General features: G+C 51.4%; 1 protein-coding gene across 6 annotated transcripts in view; it reads left to right on the top strand.

The window, feature by feature from the left end:
* DNMBP (dynamin binding protein) overlaps positions 1–20,696 on the top strand; it is a 135,235-nt gene that overhangs the window by 71,996 nt on the left and 42,543 nt on the right. The window lies entirely within an intron of this gene.

The raw sequence follows: 20,696 nt of genomic DNA, 5'->3' as shown, positions 1-20,696 counted from the left end.
CGTGCAGGGTTAGAAAGAGAGGGGAAGACAGAGCTTGGCAGGCTCTCACCTAGGAGAAGAGAAACAGCTTTCAAATGGAGGGATTGGGTTTGCACAGCCAACAGCCTGTAAGGATCACGTGAGCTGAGTGTTACACAAGAGAGGTAAAATGCTCCAATGCTACCTCCCCAAATGCCTGCCCCAGGGGTGAAATAGGCCTAATTTTTTTTCTTAGTGCGTACCAAGCCCAGGAAGCCAGAACAGCTGAGAGAGGCCAGGGCGTGTGATGAATTGGAGAGTGCTGGCAGCAAACCAGCTCTGCCTGTGCAAGGTGGTGTGTGTATGTGCTGATGCTTCTCATCCCAGGAGAGGAAGAATGTGGCTGGAGCCTGGCTTAGCTCTTCGTAGCACCCTTCACTTTGTGGCCCTCTTCTGGCTGAGATTTCATTACCCTGTTGCCCCCTTGGCCATCAGGGATGGTGTTACTTGTTGCTGGGCTTCTCTCTGCTACAAGACATGCTGCTTTGCTCGTGCCTCTACTGCCCTGTCAGATTCCAGCCACAGCTGATGTGCTCCTCAGAGCCTACCTGTTTCCCCAAATCCTCCCAAAGTACCTCTCCTCATCCACAGTTGCCTGCCTTGGTTGACTGAGGTGGAGCCCATCCCCTTGAACTCCTCTCTGTTCTTTCTCTTAGCTCACACTATGCCCTTCACTGGGTTGTCAGAGCTTCTTACAGAGCGATTCAAGTTCCCTACCAGCTTCTTTGCTCTGTTAGGAACAGTGTGTAAGGAGGTTCCCACTCTCTTCCTTCTGGGATGGTTTCTCTGCCCCTTGTTCTCAGAAGGATGGGGCATGAATTATACTAGTAGACAGTCCGTATATCATGACAATCTCTCAGTCTTCATACTCTTTGCCGCTTGGGCTCTGTCCAGTACAGCCTCTCTGCCATGCTGAGATGGGGGGGTCCTCTCCCAGGACTTGCTTTCTCTGTTGGAAGGAAAGTTGCCTCTAAGGCGGGGGTTGGCAAGCAAAATTGCAAGGAGAGACATTTTTTTTCCAGGTGGGTAAAAAAACTCAATAATTCAAGGGCCACAATGCATGCAAATACGAGATAGTTCTTAATAAATAATATCAAACCATACGTTTTGTAATCCCTGCGTTAAGAACAGCGCATGATTTGTAATGTGACACCTGTTTACTGCAGGACGTTCACAGACTTTTACACGTTCTAGTCCCTCACACTTTACGTGTGTGTTTGTACCACTGTGTTCCTGACTTTCACTCCTGGATCTTCTTTCCCTGGAGGACGCTAAGGGGAGTGATCCATACTTTCGAGATCACAGAGCATTTGCTATTTAGATGTGAGTTGTTCATTTTCGGGCTTTTAGACATTCACCATTTATTTAAAATAATCAGGAGGATTTTTACCTTTGCAATTACAGCATCAGGATCCACAAAGAAGTGCTCAAAGAGCTGCAGGTTGCAGACTCCTGTTCAGAGGGGACTTCAGGCCCTGTCTCCCTGGAACTGAACCTGCTCCCAGTAGTGGCTACCCCTGGTCCTTTTTTCTGAGGCTGCCATCTTATCTTCCAGAATATTGGCTGTATGAAGAAGTCTGTAGCCCATATAGTTGTGAAGCAAGCATTCATAATGTGGCCAGAGCATAGCTGGGTCAATTCTTCTTCCCAGAGTTTGCAGCCAGCTTGGCACAGCAGCCCCCTGCCTTTTCAGGGCGATGTGACTGGGGGGGCTGGACTTCCTCTGCCTTCCACCTTCTAGACTGCTGGGGGAGTCCAGGGCCAGCCTGGGTGCTGGGCAAACGGGGCCCGTGCTCAGGGCACCATAGCCAGTAGGGAGCTACAAGGGGCTCGGGCTTCCCCCACTTTCTGCAGTGGGACTTCATTTGACCACACACAAAGCAGATGCCTCCTCTCTGGCCTATCCCCAGCACCCTGCCGGTGGGCTTCTCTCCAAACCCAGCTCCTGGCCGCTCTCTGCCCCCACTCACTGTTTGGCTGGTTGGCTGAGGGCTCCAGCTCCCCTCCCGTCCCACACGCAGGAGCCCAGATCACCCCTGCCTGGAACATAGCCAAGTCCCTCCCTGCTGGGCTCTGTGGCAGGGGCAGGGCCTTGTAAGGCCCAGCAGCGTGAGGAGTAAAACTTCCTGTGTGTGCGAGTGAGTGGGGAAGGAGAAGCCAGGCAAGGCTGGGAACAGAGTGTGTGTGTGGCAAAGAGAAGGGCTGGCAAGGGTTGGGTCAGGGGACCGAGCTTGGGAGTAGCCAGGCAGAGACTTCAGGATGGAGAGGAGAGAGGAGGAAGCAGGCTGGGGAAAGGTGGACTGGGCACTTAAATCTGAGTGGAGGGGGACTGGTGTGGAAGGGAATAGGGTTGTCAGCCCTCTTGGTTTCACTGGGAAGCTCCCAGACTCCTGTCGCCCCCAGGCTACCTCAGCCAAACCAGGAGATTCTCCTTCGAGTGTCCCCGTGGGTGCTCCACATTAGGTGTCGGGCTCGCCCGGCGCCGCAGATCGGATCTTCCAAGCAGTTTCTGCCGGACCGCGCATGCGCCGGTGCGCACCACTCCCCCGCGCGCTCCCGGCCACGTGCGCGATCCGGTCCCCGCCAGTTCCTCTTAACCGCCGTCGGCTGCAGACGGAATCCGAACTAGGCTAAGGCCAAGTAGCGTATTCAATGGCTTTAACTGTTTTTTCTTTAAAGTTTTTCAAGTACTTAGGCTACTGCAAGTTAGCCGGTTGTTATTTTTGCAAAAAAAAAAAAACAACAAAAGCAACAAACAAACTACAAGCAGGACAGCTTCAATCCAGTCCCAGTAACAAGCGCCGGAGGCCAGGAGCATCGGGCCATCAGCCCTCCTGCTGGGGCAGGCCATGGGATGGGAAAACAGCACAGGGAAGGTGCTAAGTACCCGCTTAACAACTGAAAGACTCACCAACAATGTCCTCTTCAGGCTTTGAAAAATGTGAGTCCTGCCGAGAGGCGATTAAGGAGAGACAGGGAGATGCGGCTTAAAATGCTGCTTTTGATAAGGCCCTCCAGCCAGACGTGCTGGAGCGGCCGCAGCAGGAGGGACCCTCCGGGGCCCATAAAAGGAAAGCTGCCTCCCTCACTCCATCAGCGCAAAAACGGAGGAAAGTCTCCCCAACCCGATCCCTGCCGGCAGCAACAGCGAGCAGGACGGGAGGAGCGAGCAGCCCCCAGCCGCAGCAGCAGCTGATCGGCGGCGGCACGGAGAGCCACGTGGAAGCGGCTCAGCCTCCGATGATCAGCCAGCCGCCCCGCACCGCAGGCAGGGCAGCGGCTTAAAACTGCTTTTCATAAGGCCCTCCAGCCAGACCTGCTGGAGCGGCCGCAGCAGGAGGGACCCTGCTGGGCCCATAAAAGGAAAGCTGCCAAAAACGGAGGAAAGCCTCCCCAGCCCGATCCCTGCCGGCAACAATAGCGAGCGGGACGGGAGGAGCGAGCAGCCCCCAGCCGCAGCAACAGCTGATCGGCGGCGGCACGGAGAGCCACGTGGAAGCGGCTCAGCCTCCGATAATCAGCCAGCCGCCCCGCACCGCAGGCAGGGCGGCGGCTAAACAAGCGCCGGTACCGGCGGCACCGCAGGCAGCGGCACCGACCCCCGGGGAACCGGCGGTGCAGAGCGCGCAGGCACGCAGCCTGCAGGCACCGGAGGACACCGCACCTGCGGCACTGCCCTCGAGCATGCCTAGCATGGTGCGGACGGGGCCGGGATCCCCTGTACGTCAGGGGGCGGAGTTACCTCCTCAAGGGAGAGGGAAGGCTGCACACAAGAGGAGGCATTGCAGCCCCTCTCCGCACAGGGCTGTGGAGTTGCTTTCTCACAGCCCTCCGCTTATGTTGCAGACTCCAACCAGAAGGCAGGGGTCCCCCCTAGCCTACCCGAAGCCCCCTTCTCCATTTTTTGCAACCAGCCTCACCCTGGCTGGGACCACCTTCACCCTTCCTGGGGTTTGAACCGCTGGACTATTATGCAAAATCGCTCTCTCCAGCCCTCCCCCAGACGCAGAGGGTATGCACCAAGGGAGTGGTCTAGGTCACCTTCCCAAGAACAGTGCCTATACTGCCATGGTCGCCCCTACCACGCGGGGCAGAGACACCATCGGCTATCTACTAGGGAAAGATCCCCACAAACGATCTCATACCCCCGAGGGCAATTGCGACCGGGGACGGAGACTCAAGCATCTCAGGGGGGACTGGTTATGGAACCCCGAGATTTTCCCTCGCAAACCTCTAGTGAGAGGGTGTACCATCACCAGCAGGAACCGGAAGGGTCCACAGAGACGTATCCCAGTGGTTCCTCGCTCTCCTCCCTGGATGAGACTACGGCCCCGGGGGACGTCCATCCTCCGGACGATCTCAAACAGTTCCAAGAGCTGTTTTACGAGGGTGGCCTTCACGCAAGGCATCCAGACAGCTAAGGTGCAAGAGAAACACCATAAGCTCCTCAAAAATCTGAGACCTCCGGCCTCCTCCAAAATAGCAATACCGCTTAATGACGCAATCTTGGAGTCTGCCACTATGATATGGCAGACTCCTGCGACTATTCCGCCTGTCCACAAGAGAGCGGAAAAAAAAAAAAAAAAAACTTCGTGCCGACAAAGGGCACGGAGTTCCTGTTCAGCCACCCACAACCAAATTCCTTGGTGGTGGAGTCGTCACAATGTGGGGGAACAGACAAACATGCCAAAAAGCTAGAGCTGTTGGGCAGAAAGGTCTACTCCTCCTCCACTCTACTGTTGCGAATGGCAAATTACGCGACGCATCTAGCGAACCATAATTTCGATATCCACATTAGGTTAACCTCCCTCATGGACTCGCTTCCAGAGGGCAAGAAACCAGTGCTCAAGGCCATCATGCAAGAAGGCTACGCGGCCTCGAGGACGGGAGTTCAGATCGCCCTGGATGTTGCAAACTCAGCAACAGCGTCCCCAGTACCACAGGGGTTACGAGCAAGGGCGACATCAACAGCACCAGCAGTACAGAACTCCCAGGCGTCGTTCCCAACACAGCCGTGCGTCCTCGGGGCAGGGCCAAAGGCCACAAGTTTGACACACAGATCCAGGGCTGCGCCATCACTACCGTCGCAAGGTCATCCGAAGCGGTTATTCCACCATCGCCTCCGACCATTCTATAACCAGTGGCGAAGGATCACCACAGACAAATGGGTGCTGGAGATCATAGCCACGGGGTACGCCATCCCCTTCCAGTCGCTCCCACCGCCATGACCTCCACCCAGGCCCCACCTCCAGGAGGCCTCCCATGTGGCGAGGCTCAAGCAGGAGGTAGACCATCTCATGCTCATAGGGGCAGTGGAAAGAGTGCCGGAGCAACTGCAAGGGGGAGGGTTCTACTCCAGGTACTTCCTCATGGGGGAAAACACAGGAGGTGGGAGGTCCATCTTAGATTTTCGAGGCCTCAACCGGTACCTGCGCAAGCAATGCTTTCGGATGATCACAATCGCCTCCATCCTTACGGCACTAGACGATGGAGATTGGTTCGCAGCCCTCGACTTATAAGATGCGTATTTTCACATAACTATTCATCCGGCTCACCTACAATTCCTCTGGTTTTTCATGGGAGGCAAAGAACATTTTCAATACAAGGTCCTACCGTTTGGCCTCTCCTCGGCCCCCAGAGTCTTCACCAAGCCCTTGGCAGTGGTGTCAGCCTACCTGCACAGACAGCGGGTATTTATATTCCAGTATCCGGATGACTGCCTACTCAAAGGGGCCTCGAAGGACGAGGTACTACGCATAATATGCGTCACAGCAGGCATGTTCTCTCGCTCGGCCTGGTTATCAATCTGACAAAATCAAAGATAGACCCCACGCAGGACATAGAGTTCGTAGGGGCACGCATAAATTCTATTACAGCGAGGGCGTATCTACCAGAGACTCCCTTTCGGGCCGTCGGCTCCCTCGTGCAAGTCTTCACCTTCAGCCCTACGGTGCTGGTTCTGACGTGCTTACAGCTGCTGGGCCACATGGCAGCAGCGGCGTTCGTACAACAGAAAGCCAGGTTACACATGCGCAGCATGCAGCACTGGCTGGCGAGCGTATACAACCCGGCAGCACGCACTGTTCACAGGGTGGCGTCGCCCAAAACAGAGGTGCGCAAATCCCTGCAATGGTGGGTAAACCCCGAGAACCTGCTAACAGGGGTACCCTTCCACCAACCACACATATTGGTTTTTCTTACTACAGACGCCTCCCTCGTAGGGTGGGGAGCACACATGGGCGAAGAGGTGACGCAAGGGCTGTGGTCCTCCATGGAGCAGTCACTGCACACAAATATACTGGAGCTCAGAGCAGTGTTCAACGCCTGCAGACACTTTCGAGACCATATAAAAGGCAAAGTAGTCGGGATCAGTATAGACAATACCTCCACCATGTTTTATATCAATCGGCAAGGAGGAGCTCGGTCCCGTGCCTTATGTGCAGGAGCAGTCCGGTCGTCAAACTGCTGCATCGCCAACAATATAACCCTGAAAGCCTCGTACTTCCCAGGCGCTCACAATGTGAAGGCAGACCAGCTGAGCAGGCGTTTCGCACTCATGCACGAGTGGCAGATCCGTCCCGATCTGCTGCAACCGATTTTTCATGCATGGGGTTTTTCCCCAGATAGACCTGTTTGCTACTCAGCACAACAAGAAGTGCCCACGATTCTGCTCCAGGGCAGGACTGGAACGGGGGTCCCTGAGGGACGCCTTCGCGATCTCTTGGAGGGGCCCCCTGCTTTACACTTTCCCTCCCACAGTGCTCATCCACAAGGTGTTGCAGAAAGCCAGGAGGGAAGGAGCCTGAATGATCCCGATAGTCCCAACGTGGTATCGACAGCAATGGTTCCCCCTACTCCTGTGCATGTCGGACCGGCCACCGATGCCCCTTCCGGTGGCGCCGGATCTGCTCACGCAAGCCCAGGGGTCCATAGTGCATCCGCACCCCCAAGGCCTGCGACTACAAGCGTGGTTAATCCATGGCTCAGCTCCCTAGAGAGCACATGTACGGAGGAAGTGCAGCAAGTCCTAGAAAGTAGCAGGAGGACTTCCACCAGGAAGACCTACAAGCAGAAATGGACTCGCTTTACGGCATGGTGTTCTACCAAACAGCTAGCCCCCCTTTCGGTGCCTATGGCTGTGATATTAGAGTATTTACTGGACCTCAAGAGGGGAGGACTCTCGCTATCCTCGTTTAAGGTCCACCTTGCCGCCTTTTTGGCATTCAGACATGGAGAGACAGGGCACACGGTGTTCGCCCATCCCACGGTTACCAGGTTCCTTAAAGGGCTGGTAAACCTATACCCCCCCTCGGAAACCGCTTCCACCTTCGTGGAACTTGGACCTGGTGCTTAATGCGCTAACGGGACCACCGTTCGAGCCTTTGGCCACGGTTTCCCTCTGCCTCCTTATGATAAAGACGACCTCTCTTCTCGCAATCACGTCAGCTCGCAGGGTGAGCGAGCTTGCGGCAGTTATGGCAACGCCACCCTGCGCTGTTTTTTCCAAGGAGGCGGTAACCATACGGCTGCATCCAGCCTTTGTTCCTAAAGTTTCTTCTGAGTTTCATACTAACGAACCTATTGTTACCCTCGTTTTATCCAAAGCCTCATAACTCTGACAAAGAGGCGCGCCTACACCTCCTGGACGTGAGGAGGCGCTAGCTTTCTATATAGACAGGACCAAGTCCTTCCAGAGAATGGATAGACTCCTAGTCTCTATCGCTCCCAAATCAAAAGGAGAATGTCTCTCTTCGCAGAGAATCTCGAAGCACATCGTATCTTGCATTAAAAAGTGCTACAAACTCAAAAAGACTCCTTTCCTGGCCATGCCCAGAGCTCATTCCACTAGGGCGGTGGCAGCATCAACAGCCCTTTTTCAAGGGCGTTGCGCTAAAAGACATTTGCAGAGTGGCGACCTGGTCATCCTGTGACACCTTCGCCAAACATTACGCCCTTCACAGGGTATTCCAAGAGGATACCCGTCTCTCTGCAGCGGTCCTCTCGGGGACAAGCTGCACATACTCCGATTACCCACCTCCTATCTTGGGTTACTGCTGGGTAGTCACCTAATGTGGAGCACCCACGGGGACACTCGAAGAAGAAAGAAAGGTTACTCACCGTAGTAACGGTGGTTGTTCGAGATGTGTCCCCGTGGGTGCTCCACTACCCGCCCATCCTCCCCGCTTCGGATCTCTGTTTAGTGTTTTGCAGGAGCATCCGAGGCGGTTGGTCAAGGAACTGGCGGGGACCGGATCGCGCACGTGGCCGGGAGCACGCGGGGGAGTGGTGCGCACCGGCGCATGCGCGGTCCGGCAGAAACTGCTTGGAAGATCCGATCTGCGGCGCCGGGCGAGCCCGACACCTAATGTGGAGCACCCACGGGGACACATCTCGAAGAACCACCGTTACTACGGTGAGTAACCTTTCTTTTTGGGTGCTGGTAGTCTGATGTGGCAGCTCCCGGAAGCAGCCAGCAGCATCCCTGCAGCCCCTGGGGGTGAGCAGGGGGTCTCCATTCACTGCTTCTGTCCAATGCACTGGCTCTGTTGCTCCCATTGGCCAGGAATTGTGGACAGTGAGAACTTCAGGGACGCTGCCTGCAGGCAGCACATCCCACACCCTAACTTCCTTCCAGAGCTTGGCCCTGAAACCTTATTTCCTCTCCAAGTCTGCACCCTGCACCTCCTCCCACATCAAATCCTCTGCCTCAGCCTACATCCCACACCTTGCACCCAAACGCCCTCCCATAATCTGTACCACACAGCCCTCCTGTACTCAAACGCTCTCTACACCCCTCCAACACTCCAACGCCCTGCTTCAGCCTGCCAAAAGTGAGTGAGAGTGGAGGAGAGCAAGTGAGGGAGGTGGGGGGCAGAGTGAGCAGTGGCAGGTCCTTGGAGAAGGGGGAGCAGGGATGTGGCCTCAGGGGACAGGGCAAGGGTCTTTGGGTTTGCACAGTTTGACAGTTGGCAAAGGAAAGGAAAGATGGGAACAGTGAGGTTTAGAGCTGGTAAATTGGTTCCTTTTATTATTAAACTGCACATTCCACGCCCCTCTTTTCTTCTCAGTATTAGAGGGGAATGCTCTATTTCAGGGAGAGTGAAAGACCACTGCAGATGTGATGGCCCAGAGCTCTGGCAGGCAAGGGCCTGGATGTGGGTTAGACTCACCCATTGGTATTGGATATTTCTTTTTAGTCATTCAAATGGACTTGGCCTCATGGCTGACATCTCAGCCATCATGGAAAACGCTTCCACATGCACCACTTGTGGGGAGGCTGCAGTGTGGTCCCCGACCTCCATGCAGCCAGGGGCCAGTGCTTGTCGCTGCCATGCTGGAGCCTCCACATTTATTTACAGAATTTCAAAATAGTCACAGAATTTTTATTTTTTAGTGCTGAATTCCCTCAGGAGTATGGGATTCTGGGCAGTTGGGGGCTTTGTGTGGGGCACTGGGCATTGGGGGAGTCTGTAGGTGAGAGGTCATGGGGCACAGGGACCTGTGGTGGAGATCTCTGCTTAAGGGACCACTGGACGTGCAGATTGCTAGGCATGAGGGTAGGGGGCAGTGAGTTGGGGCACATGGGCAGTGCTGGGCTGGGGTTGGGAGCGCAGGCAGAGGGGCGTGCAGAGGTTAGGATTGAATGAAGCTCTGTGCAGAGGCTGTGGCATCTGTGGGCAACCTAGGCTAATGAGTGGCCTTCCCTCTCAATGGGTTGCAAGACTGTTGTAACCAAGACAGGTTCCTGGGACAGGGCAGTTTTGCTAACTGCTTTTGCATTCCTAGAATTTGCAGGCTGTGCTGACTCAACTCAGCAGCTGTTTGACTGGATGCAGAGGGAATGTACAGCTCACGCAGTCAGTGCTGTGTGCAGTCAGCACACACCCCACTTCACATGCCCTTGCTTTGCATGTGTGTCACCTGCATCTGACGAAGTGGGTCTTTGCCCACGAAAGCTTATGCTCATACATTTCTGCTAGTCTGTAAGGTGCCACAGGACCCCTCGTTGCTACTGTTGTAATGCTGGGACGAAAAAGTTACAAGGGGGAAACCATTGGAGTATGGCAAACCTGTGCATTAGCAAAGGTCTCCCCTCTTCCCCACACGGCACAGACAACCAGAGGGAGCAGCCACCTGCTTTGAGTGGCACTGGTCTGTGCAATGGGGCAGGCCACATGTCAAATTAAAAGGTTTGGTGGGTCAGATTCAGCCCAGAGGCCAAATCTTGCCTATCCCTGGGTACAGCACTGGAGTAAATTGCTTATGGTGGTTATGGAATCTCCGTCATTGGAGATTTTTAAGAGCAGGTTGGACAAACAGTTGTCAGAGATGGTCTACACAGTGCTTGGTCCTGCCTTGAGTATGGGGGGACTGGACTAGATGACCTCTTGAGGTCCCTTTCAGTCTTGTGATTCTGTGATGTACAGATGAAAACCCTAAATCATTACAGGGGATAACTCAAATGCTTAATGATGGTAATGGGGAATCCTGGCCACCAAAGGTGAAGACCCCTCCTGCAGAGTTCAGCAGGTCATCCAAGCTCCAGAAGTTGAACAGAGTGTCTACACTTATCAAAGAGAAAGACAGAGGGACTTAATCCTTATTCCAAGGAGGTGACGTGTGGAAGAGAGATCTCAGATTAGGGAGCATCTCGGCTTTCCTGAGAAAGGCATACCAATGCAGTGTCTGGGAGTCGAAGTTAAGCAAATTCAACCTTGAAATAAGATGTAATGTCTTAGCTGTGAGGGTGGAAGAATACTGGAACATCTTGCTAAGGAGAAGGGGTACACACTATCAGATTAAAGCAAGATTTGCTTGCTGGTTTATGAGAGAGAGTCTGTGGCCTGTCTGTTGTGGTGGGGTAGGTGGTCAGGCTGATCTTGGAATCTGTGAATCCCCTGACCATTTCTTGGGTGTCTACAAGAGACTAGGAGCTTTGCATTCCTCTCCCTGTGACCATAACACTCATATATGGAAATATACCTATTACCCAGAGTTGGAAGGGCCCTTGAAAGGTTGTCAGCTCCAGCCCCCTGCCCTCACAGTAGGATCTATCACCATCCCTGACAGATTTTTTTAAATCTATTTGCCCCAGATCCCTTAATGGTCCCCTCAAGGATTGAGCTCACAACCCTGGCTTCAGCAGGTTAGTGCTCAAACCACTGAGCTGTTCTTCCCTCTAGTTTTTTTTTAAATCTATTTGCCCCAAACCCCTAAATTGCCCCCTCAGGGATTGAACTCATAATCTTGGGTTTACAAGGCCCAGGCTCTAACCACTGAGAAATCCGCCCCCGCCCCCTGCGCCTCCAAACACTTGCAGCTCTGCATTATGATGACTATTGTAGAAACGTTGGGCTGGAAGGTACCTCAGGTCGTCAAGTCCAGCTCTCTGTGCTAAAGCAGGCCCAAGTAAACCTACACTATCACTGACGGCTGTTTGTCCCACCTGGTCATAGAAACATACAGTGATGAGGATTCTACAGTTTCTCTTGCAAAACTGTTCCAGAGCTTAAGAACCTGATTGTTAGAAGGTTTTTCCCTATATCCAACTTAAATCTCCCTTACTGCACATTAAGCCCTTTACTACTTGTCCTACTGCCAATGGACATGGGGAACAGTTGATCTATATTGTCTTTGTAACAGTCCTTACCATATTTGTTAACTATTATCACCCCGCCCCTCCCCCCCAGATTTCTTTTCTGAAAGCTAAATGTGCCTCATTATTTTTATCCTTTCCTGATAGGCCAGGATGTTTAAACCTTTTACCATTTTTGTTGCTCTTCTCTGGACTGTCTACAGTTTGTCTGTATCTTTTCCGAAGCGTAGACCTAAAGTGTGCAGGATTAGAGTTGGTACTCTAGCTGAGCCCTCACTAGTGCTGAATTGAGCAGGGAAGTTATCTCCTGTGTCTTACCTGTGACACACCTGTTAGTACGCCGCACAATGATATTAGACTCTTTCCATAACTGGATCATATTGTTGCATCATGGTCACTAACCTCCAGATCCTTTTCAGCAGTGCTGCCTCCTCCGTACTTATTCTCCAATTTGTGAGTGTGCATTTGACATTTCCTTCCTAAGCGAAGCGCCTTTTACTGCTCCTTATTGAACTTCATCTGTTGATTTCAGACCAGATTTCCAATTTGTGAAAACCTCTAATTTTGTTCCTGTCCAGAGCTCTTGGACCCTGCCCAGTTCTGTGTCATCTGTAGATTTGATAAGCAAATTCTCCACTCCATTATCAAAGTAATTAATGAAAATGTTGAATAGTACCTGACCCAGGACTGATGCTCGCTCACTACATCTGATGAAGCAGGTCTTTGCCCACGAAAGCTTGTGCTCCAAAATATCTGTTAGTCTTTAAGGTGCCACAAGACTTCTTGTTGTTCTCGAAGCTACAGACTAACAAGGCCACCTCTCTGATACTTGATATACATCATCCCAGTTAAACAGTGCCCCATTGATAATTATTTTTGGGTATGGTCTTTTAATCACTTAGTAATTTAATCTAGATCGTGGGTTCCTAGTTTCCTTACACTCGTGTCATGTGGAACACTGCCAAAAGCCTCACTGAGATCAAGACTTATCACATCTACTGCTTCCCTCTATTCACAAGCCCAGTAACTTGGTCAGAGAAGGAAATTAGGTTGGTTTGGCATGATTTGTTCTTGACTAATCTGTGGTGACTATTCCTTATCACCCTATTATCCCACAGGGCTTTAACTTGTTACAAGTTGGTATAATCATGATAATGATCATAATGGTACTTAGTATAAAAGATAATAAAATCCCATGTTTCCTGTGATAAACTGGTTACCTGCATGGGTCAGGAATAGCTTTTTCCCCCCAGTGTTCTCTGTCCTCTGTTCTCCCTGCCTTTCTTTGAAGCTCCAGAGGCTGGCCACAGCTGGAGGCCAAACCCTGAATGGAGTAGATCGGTTCTGTGATCTGGTACAGGAATCCCCTTTTTTTTTTTTTTGGGTGGTTGACTTGTGTATCTTGCTCACGTGCTGAGAGTCAATCTGGTCTCTGCATTTGCAGTCAGAGTGGCATAATTCTGGGGGTAATGGGGGCAGTTACCTTCCTCTGCAGCATGTGAATAAATTGCCTGCTAGGATCATCTGGGCATACTCCATTTTATGAGTTCCTTGACTATTGACATTACCTTGTCTCTCCTGGATTATACCTATGGTACATATCTGTTTCTTGAGGACTGAAATGCTTTGATCTAATTAAAGTCTTTGGGCTTAATGTAAGAGTATGTGGGTGAAAGTGAATCATAGAATCATCGGGCTGGAAGGGACCTCAGGAGGTCATCTAGTCCAGCCCCCTGCTTCAAGCAGGTTCAACCCCCACTAAGTCATCCCACCCAGGACATTGTCCAGCCAGGACTTAAAAACCTCGAGGGATGGAGATTCCACCACCTCTCGAGGCAACGCATTCGAGTGCCTCACCACCCTCCTGGTGAAGTAGTTTTTCCTGTTTGCTGACTCCAGGGCTGCACAAGTCCCAGAACGGAGCTCACCCTGCTGGTTTATTTCCCATCCCTTAGTCGCTGGACTTTAGTTCATGTAGTTGAATATATTGCTTCACACCCAAATTCCCTCTAACGGGGCCCTTTTTGCCATGCCTGTTTACCAGGTAGTCCTTAAGACATCCACGTTTTAAAATTCTACAGCTGGAAGGCACCGTTTAGGTCCCATCCAAGGCTGGATTATGAAAGGGACTTTAGGGGCTGCAGCCCTGGGTTAAGGCGGGGCCCTGGGATATAGTCACTGAAGCCTCTGCATACTGCTGTTCTGCCTGGCAGAGGGGGAAGGGGAAGAGGTGCTGCATGCTGCCATTCCCTTATGTCTCTTGACTGGAACCTCATGTGCCACTAGCAGTGCACGCCTGCAGGCTCCAACCCCACTGCTGCCATTGGCTGGTAATCTTGGCCAATGGGAGCAGCAGGGGATGGTTCCTGCAAGCACAGGGCCTTGTGAAGCCACCTGTTTACCCCCTGGGAGCTGTTCTAGGTAAGTGCTGTAATCCCCTACTCTCTCCAGCACTTTACCTCCTGCCCAGACCCCCACTCCTGCACCTTACCTCCCTCTCAGAACCACCGCACCCACTGTTCTCTTGTGTTTCCTCCAGCTGTGACCAAGATCCCATCCTGTGTGAGCCTGTACTCCACCCAGCTCCAGACAGAGCTGGCAGAGCGTTTAGGCTGAGCCTAGGCTTTATCTTTTTTTTTGACCGTCTCCTTCTGTATCTACACCTCTGGCATTTATCATCTGAAATAACTCTTCCTTGCTTGGTGTTCACACACCAGGTGCTTGTAGACGTATTTCTTGCCATAATCATGACTTGCCTGGGCAGTCCTGCAATGAGGGTCTGGGTTCATCTCACAGGTTATAGGTGTGACTCCCACTAGCTTCGGAAGGAGTTGAAGAGTTGTACGTGCTGAGCCAGGACTGAACATGGTTTTCATTGCTGAGCTGTTCTGATCTGTCCCTCTGCATCCCAGTCGTCCTCGCTGCTCTTCTTGAAACTCCTGTCTGTGCAGCTCTCTCTAACTTACTAGTAATGCAGTGACCACAAATGAGAGCAAGCTCCCATATGCAATTATGCTTGAGCTGAAACAAGAATTGTCCCCAGCCCATAGGCACAGACTCCACTAGCATCCACTGGCAGCCAAGCTCCCCGCAGTTCCCCGGCACCATGACCTCACAGATCTATTCTACCACCTCCAAGTGCATCCCACTCACTGCAGATAGCTGTTTTCTGGGGTGCAGATGGTCACATAAATACCACCCTATACCGAAAACCCATGGACCACTATGCTTATCTAGTATCGGAGGGGTGACCGTGTTAGTCTGGATCTGTAACAGCAACGGAGGGTCCTGTGGCACCTTATAGACTAACAGAAAAGTTTTGAGCATGAGCTTTCGTGAGCACAGACTCACTTCATCAGATGCTGGTCAGCAAGGGTGGGGCTTACTACCAGCAGTTGATCTGGAGGTGTGAACACCAAGAGAGGGGAAGCTGCTTTTGTATTTAGCCAGCCACTCGCAGTCTTTGTTTAAGCCTGAGCTGAGGGTGTCGAATTTGCTTATCTACACTCTTCTAGCTTCCATCCAGGGCACACTGCACAATCCATTGTGTACAGCCAGGCACTAAGGTACAACCACATTTGCTTCAGTCCCTCAGACAGAGGCAAACATCTACAAGACCTTTACCAAGCTTTCCTCAAACTACAATACCCCCATAAGGAAGTGAGGAAACAGATTCACAGGGCCAGATGTGTACCCAGAAGCCACCTGCTACAAAACAGACCCAACAAGGAAAACAAGAGAACACCACTGGCCATTACATACAGCCCCCAGCTAAGGCCTCTCCAACGCATCATCAGTGATCTGCAACCCATTCTGGACAACAACCTTCACTCTCACCGACCTTGGGAGGCAGGCCTGTCCTCGCCTACAGACAGCCTGCCAACCTTAAACAACTTCTCACCAGCCACTATAGATCACAACACAGTAACTCCTAAACCTGGAACCAATCCCTGCAACAAACCTCGCTGCCGACTCTGCACACATATCTACACCAGCGATATCACCACAGGACCTAACATCAACCACATCATCAGGGGCTCCTTTACCTGCGCATCTACTAATATAATATATGCCATCATGTGCCAGCAGTGCCCCGCTGCCATTTACATTGGCCAAACTGGACAATGTAAAAAATAAATGGACATAAATCGGACATCAGGAATGGTAACATACAAAAACCTGTAGGAGAACACTTCAGTCTCCCTGGACACTCAGCAACAGATTTAAAAGTAGCCGTCCTACAATAAAACTTCAAAAATAAACTGCAAAGAGAAATTTCAGAGCTGCAATTCATTTGCAAATTTGACTCCACCAACCAAGGACTAAACAGAGACTGGGAGTGCTTGGCCCATTACAAAAACAGTTTCTCCGCCCTTGGTGTTCACACCTCCACATTAGCTGCAGATAATGGGCCACATCCCCCTGACTGAACTGACTTGATTTCTCTTCTCTTGATGTTCACAGCTCCACATTAACTGCCAGTAGTGGGCCACATCCACCCTGACTGAATAGACCGTGTCAGCTCTGGCCCTCCCCTTGACTGAGACTCCCTCTTTAAATCCTCCTCTGAAACCCCTCCCCCCCCAACTCATGCATCTGATGAAACGGGTCTTTGCCAATGAATGCTTATGCTCCAAAACATCTGCAAGTCTATAAGGTGCCATAGGATTTCTTGTTGTTTTTGACACAGAATAGCACACTTTGGAAAAATTTTGTCATTTGTCTTTTGGAAAACTTCCTTCCAGTGCAAACAAAATGTTTCATGAAACCAAATTGATTCTATGAAACTTCTGGAAGAATGGAAATATTATGATTAGTTCTAGGACAGAATCACCTTGGCTACATCTACACTTACCAAAAACTTCGAAATGACCATGGTAATGGCCAGATTGAAGAATACTAATGAGGTGCTGAAATGCATATTCAGTGCCTCATTAGCATGCCACTGGCCACAGCACTTCAAAATTGCCGCGTTTCACTCCCATGTGGCTCGTCAACACTAACAGTGAAATCCCCTTATTCTTATGAGCTCATAGGAATAAGGGAGTTCGATGTTGGCAGGGTCCTTTGGAAAAGGACCCCGAGTAGACGAGCCGCGTGGGAGTGAAACACGGCAATTTTGAAGTGCTGCAGCTGGCGGCATGCTAATGAGGCACTGAATATGCATTTCAGCGCCTCATTAGTATTCTTCGATCTGGCCATTAGCATGGCCATTTTGAAGTTTTTGGTAAGTGTAGACACAGCCCTTGTTTTGCAACGTGTGGGGCTTGGCTTCCTAGAGGAGCCATAAGCAGCTACTGACTGAAGATCATTTCCCTGTTATGTTGCATATTCAAGTGTCATCTCCCATTCCAAGTGCAAATCCTGCTCCATTACAGCTGTGGTTATTATCTAGCATTTATTTGTATTCCCTTCGTGCCTGGGGGTCCAGGCATGGCTTAGGGCCTCGGTTTGGTAGGTGCTGTTCAAAAATAGAATGAAAAGCTGTCCTTATACCAAAGAACTTACAGCCTAAGGACAGGTCTACACCTCTGGGGAAGCTCGAATTAAGTATGTAATTTCAGGTACATTTGTTACTTTGCTAAAGTTGCCATACTTTAATTTGGGTTTGTGCATCATCTCTGCTAAGGAAGGCTGATGGGAACCTGCACTCCCTTTGATTTCTTTTACTCCTAGTGGGAGGCAGGAGTGCCACGGTTGATGGACGCACCCAGTAAATTCGATTGAGCATGTCTGCACTCAGCATGCTAAATGGAACTCTGGAAGATCACCCATAGCAAGGTGGATCTTCCCTGTAGTGTAGCTGTACCCTTCTCAAGTGAAGCTGGATTAACAGAAGAGTACCAGGAAGTAATTGGGGCAGAGTGGTTTGACCTGTGGGCGGAAGCTGGAGTGGAGAGCCTGGAGCTGGAGGGGAAAACTCCTGATTTTGGGTCTGTATCTCTCTGCATGTGACTGAGCGAAGCCACCAGAACTGGTGAGAAACTTTTTAGTGGAGCAGTAATAAAACCCGAGAAATCTGGAGTAGGAAACTGTGCCCAAAACTCCAGCGCATAGAATTCCTCCAGCATAATTCTTCAGCAGGGCTAGAAGGTTCTGTGTAGAGCTTGGAAGTGGGAGAATTTTCAGAGAAATGCAGCCTAGAGGAGAAAATACTTCTGAATAACTAGAGTATGCAAAATCTATACCGCTGGGGCCCAGGAGAGGATGGGGATGCAGCCTTTGTAGCTGGCCAGCTTGTGGTGCCCTTTAAAAAAAAACGGTCAGGTGCCCCGTGGTGTGTTGAAACTTGCTGGGACCCAGGAAGAATTCACCTTGATATAAGTCTCAGATCCTGCCTGAGAATTCAAGGGGGGTGGATTGCTGGGGAGCATCAAGTGGGACAGGAAATCAGGAAGTGGGCAGCTGCCAAGGAAGGGCAGGAGGACATCCGCATGCTCACCTGCTGCTACTGTTGCCCGTGTCTGTTCTACTTGATCTACCTGAATGTATCTGTCCATGCCCCTGTCCTGCCTGTTCTGTCTGTCCATTCACTTCAGGCTCAGAAGGGGAGCCGTGTTAGTTTGTAGCTTCACAAAAAACAGTCCGGCAGCACCTTAACGAATAGCAGTTTTATTTATTAAATAATGAGCTTTCTAAGTGGGTCTTACCCATGAAAACTCATTACCAAATAAATACAATTTAGTTTTTAAGGTGCTGCAGGACTGCTTTTTTTTTTGTGGGGTTTTATTGGGGTGACATATGAGATGTGTGCTGCCATTGTGTAGCAGAGACCCCACTGCTAAAACCCAGCAGATCTGTGAATATCCACTTTATATCCAGAGTACCTGCAGCTGCAGTTATCAATGGCTCAGTTTTGCCGATGGAGATACAAGGTTTGGATTTAGAACCCTCTAAATATATGAAAAACTTCTTTTGTATTCATGTGTGTCCACATCTGTGGATGCTGATATCCATGGCTCATTTTTGCAGCTGGGGCTGTGGATGCCAATTTTGTATCCATGCGGGATTCTACCTGTGGCTGTTCCAGTGGGCACGGTCTGTCAGAGCAAGTCTTCATGCTGTATCTAAGTTTAGAGCCCTGACCATTCCTGCTCTGTAGTGCAATGCCATCTGTCCCTCTCACCGGCCTGCGTGTGCATCTCTCTATCACCCTTTATCTGCGTGTGTCTGTCTGTATTACTCTGCTTCGAGGTGTCTGCCCTGCCTGTGAATATGTCCTTTTGTCCTGGTGTGTCACAGTGCAACTCTTCCAGTCTACCCGTTTGTGTGTCTGTCTGTCTGTCCCCTCTATGAGTATGTGTTGTCTCCATCTCTCTGTCCATTAAGCTGTGTTTTGCTTGGCAGAGGGAGATGCTAGGCAGGCAGCCTGGAGACCCTGGCTTGGCATTCAGACCCCGGGGTGAGGGTAGTGTGAGTGGCTGCATCTGCTCAGGCCCAGCTCTTGTCATGTCCAGCCCAGCAAACAAATACTGACTCTGGCCAGGCCTGTTATCTTTGGTGTGCCTGCAGGAAAATGTTTGGCACCTAGATACCAGGCAGTGGGTTGTGTGGACCTTAGCATTTCCTTGGGAGCTGATGCCAGAACCAGAGCCAGGAGACCCCATACAGGACACTTGGGGGTCATTCCTGGGTGTGGTGTGTGGGCCCCAACCTATGGAAACAACAAAGAGAAAATGATGGAGACAAAACATCATGCCCTGGGGAGCTTGCTTGTCTGTGGAGGTCTGGTCCTTACACCAGGTTGCCTGGGGCAGGAACTCCAGCTCCAGGCTTTAGCACTTGCCAACTCCTTTGTGGCTGCTGGAATCTCTCAGCTATTCAGATGGAAATGCCCCGAGCTGGAGAAGGGAGGCCCTGTTCCCACAGGCAGGGGAGAGGAGACTCAGGGGCTCTGGAATATACCCTGCACCTGGGCAGGTAAGTAACTCTGCAGTGCTTCCTCTGCGGGATTCTGCTGCTGAGCACTGCACAGTCCTTCTTCCAAAGGGAACAAGGCAGAAAGGGACCCATGAATTGTACCGGCAAAGGCATCCGGAGGCTGGGGCAAGAATGAGGAGTGCTCCTCCTGGGAAGGAACATAGGGAAGAAGGGGCAAAGGGCTGCTTCCTCCAGCAGGGATCAGCGGAAGGACAGGCTGGGGTGGTGAGGGGTTCAGCTCAGACCTTGGGGGATTGCGCCTAGGCTCTTACTCTGAACAAGGGCACAGTCCAGGTCCCTGCCTGTTTTTTTTGTGTGTGCGCTGCACTAGGCTTCTGCTCCCGCTCCCCCCGCAACCTGGAGCTTGTAATGTACCAGCTGGTGTTTCCTAGGTCATTTGCATTTACTGTCGGCCCATTTTGGATCTGAGCACCACTCCTAGGGCCTGACCTTCCAGCAAGGCCTGGCTGATTGGCCATTTGGCTAGCAGTTTGAAAAGTGCAGCCCCCTTCCCAGGGGTTCAGGGACTAGAATGTGGTGGGGCTGGGACAGGTCTGCAGCAAAGCGTCTTCATCTGTTGTGCTACTACCAGAGTCAGCATTGGCATTGTAAGCTCTGGCCCTCCCTCTTACGGGGACCCCACTCTTTAAATACCCCCCTGAACCCCCCCCCCACTCATGCAGCTGATGAAGCAGGTCTTTGCTCACAAAAGTTTATGCTCCAAAATATCTGTTAGTCTATAAGGTGCCACAGGACTTCTTGTTGATCTCAAACCATTGGCATTGTATTTCAACAGCCAGAGGTGGTCTTTAGGAATTCCCCTCCTTCCCCACCTCCAGGCTCAGTTGAATGGACCCGTGGCTGCAGCCTCCCTGTGGAAGTGAGCTCAAGGCAGAGGGGACCTGCTCTCTTGGGTCGGGGATGTGACTGTCTGTCCAAACAGCCCCAGTGGAATGAGACCCCAGTGGTATCTTGCAATACACATAAACAGTGTGGAAGCAGGAGCACTCAGGCAGCCAAGTATTGGAGGGGTAGCCGTGTTAGTCTGGATCTGTAACGGCAACGAAGGGTCCTGTGGCACCTTATAGACTAACAGAAAAGTTTTGAGCATGAGCTTTCATGAGCACAGACTCACTTCATCAGATGCTGGTCTTGGAAATCT

This window comes from Carettochelys insculpta, chromosome 7 (assembly GCF_033958435.1).
Source record: "Carettochelys insculpta isolate YL-2023 chromosome 7, ASM3395843v1, whole genome shotgun sequence".
In the NCBI taxonomy this organism is placed as follows: domain Eukaryota; kingdom Metazoa; phylum Chordata; order Testudines; family Carettochelyidae; genus Carettochelys; species Carettochelys insculpta.
The sequence above is the reverse complement of the archived record's forward strand: the minus strand, read 5'-3'. Positions and strand labels throughout refer to the sequence as shown.